Source organism: Muntiacus reevesi, chromosome 3 (genome assembly GCF_963930625.1).
Source record: "Muntiacus reevesi chromosome 3, mMunRee1.1, whole genome shotgun sequence".
Classification (NCBI taxonomy): domain Eukaryota; kingdom Metazoa; phylum Chordata; class Mammalia; order Artiodactyla; family Cervidae; genus Muntiacus; species Muntiacus reevesi.
The window spans coordinates 76,565,381-76,568,136 of NC_089251.1; positions in this window are offsets into that span (position 1 = coordinate 76,565,381).

Below are 2,756 nucleotides of genomic sequence, written 5' to 3' on the forward strand. Positions count from 1 at the left end.
TAAAGGACACTGCTACGAAATGGAACTTAAGCTCCTGGATATACACGACTGCTTTGAATTTCTGAAGTGAGAATGCCACATGATTCTCAGTAGCACATTTAAGTCTTTTAACCATTAAGACTCCATCCGTGCCCATTGGATCCATGCAGGCCTGGAATGCTAGTCCAACTTGGAGGGACATGTATTATTTGGAAATTGTGACGGAGCAGGTTCAAAGATGTAAATAATAATTCATAAAGTTATGGGAGACTAGCGTGACTATTTGTCTTTGTTCTAGACACAGAAAACATAGGTCAAAGATTATGCTTACATTTGATAAAGGATTTGGTAAAAAAGAAAATATTTGAATATTATCAGAAAAAGAGTTGTTTCACTGAAGCAAAGCATCACACAGAATTGGGTAAGAATGATTTCATAATCATTTCAAAACCCATATTTATGTGTCCAAGTCCAGATAAGTTACCTAGTCACATGGAGAGGATGTTGGATAGATGGTGAGTGAAGACCCCTGACACAGAGCATCCGCTGATTTTATTGGGGGGTTAAAAATGAAAAATGGTATGACAAAACCCACTGAAAAATAAAAAATTTAAAAAAAAAAATGAAAAATGGCAGGAATGGGCTGAACTGAAAACAGCACACTAGACAAAAATAGTTTGCTGTTTTTCACTGTCAACTTAGTTTACTTACAAAATTAAATGTTACTAGATAAAGTGTATGCATGAACTGAGAAATGACCTTTTTAAGGTTAGAGAGCAGCTGTTATTTAAAGTTCACATAGAAAAGATGCTCAACTGACACAAAATTTACACTAAGAAGAGCAGAGTTACATGCTAGGAATTCATGTTCCTGAATTAAAAGAATGCTGATCAGTACATATTTTTAAGGATCAAATGATGTATATAGATTATTAAAAGTGGGTTCTGGACTAAATGATGGATTATCTTTCTGATCTTCAAGTAATTCATGTACAAGTCTGAAATGAAACTGTCTCCATGTTACCATGGTAACTTTGAATGAGACTATCTTAGAGAGTACATGAACTTTTTCAGTTACTGTGACCTAACTTGTAAAGACTGATAAATTATAGTATTTGAAATATCTCACATTATAGTGAGAAAGATCATTTTATTAAGGAAACCATGGTAAAATTCTATTTCTCAGAACAGTATTCAAGAATCTGGAGACATTGGTAAATTACCAAAATAGTATTGTCAATTTTTATAAAAGGTCTTTGACACTGATGATTATGGTATAATAGTTACATAATGCCTTACAGATTATATATGTCACATCAGTTATAGACAGTTCTGGAGATGATAATCTATTAAAGCAGTTCAAAGAGAGTCCCACAGGAACCTCTTTTGAAATCACTGATTTCAACTTACTAAAGATATGGGTGTACAATCTAAGTGGAAACATTTTTCTACTATTCATATGCAGATGGAATTTCATTCTAGCTCAGAAACATTTGGAAAATTGACATAGCATGTGACTTCAAGCTATTAACTGTTAGTGATACTATCTTAGAAAAACACAATGACTTTCAACATGTGACAGTTTCTCAAGTTAAAAATGGACAGTGATGTGTGAGAAAATCAAATAATACAAAATCCTGTTTCCACCAAGTCAGTAATATTTCTGAGATCATAACATTCAGTGTTAAAGGGAGCTCTTTCTTTGCAGCACTCAAGAAAGGTGCCTGTCTGTTTCTATGACTGTAGTTCCTTGGAGACATGGTGGAGACATGGAGACAAGATTTATTTCCTTTTTTGGCGGTGGTGGGTCTTCATTGCTGCACACGGGCAGGGGCTGCTCTTCATTGTGGTGTGCAGGCTTCTCATTGCAGAGCAGGGGCTCTAGGGCATGTGGGCTCAGTAGTTGTGGCACACAGGTTTAGTTGCTCTGCAGCATGTGGGATCTTGAACCTGTGTCCCTTGCATTGTATGGCAAATTCTTAACCACTGGCCTACCAGGGAAGCCCAGTTGTTGTTGTTTTTTTTTAACTGAAGTATAGTTGACTTACAGTGTTGTTAGTTTCTGTTGTACAACAAAGTGATTCAGTTGTGTGTGTGTGTATATATGCATATATATATTAGATATGGTTTATCACAAGATACTGAATATAGTTCCCTGTACTATACAGTAGGACTTTGTTTTTTATCCACTCCGTATACACCAGTTTGCACCTGCTAACCCCAAACTCCCAGCCCACCCCTCACCTACTGCCCTTTCCCCTGTGGCAACTACCAGTCTATTCTCCATGTTCCTGATTCTGTTTCTGTTTCATAGATAGCTTCATTTGTGTCATATTTTAGATTCTACATATAAGTGATATCATATGGTGTTTGTCTTTCTGACTTGCTCCACTTAGTATGATCATCTCTAGTTGCATCCATGTTGCTGTAAATGACATTATTTTATTCTTTTTATGGCTGAGTAGTATTCCATTGTATATATGTGCCACTTCTTCTTTATCTATTCATTGTCACTGGACATTTAGGCTATTTCCATATCTTAGCTAATGTGAATACTGCTGCTGTGAACATAGGGGTGCATGTATCTTCCTAATTATAGTTTTGTCTGGGTATATGCTCAGGGGTGGGATTGCTTAATCATATGGGAATTCTGTTTTTAGTTTTCTGAAGAACCTGCATGCTGTTCTCCACAATGGCTGCACCAACTTACAGTCCCACCAACAGTGTAGGAAGGTTCCCTTTTCTCCACACCCTCTCCAGCATGTGTTATCTGTAGAC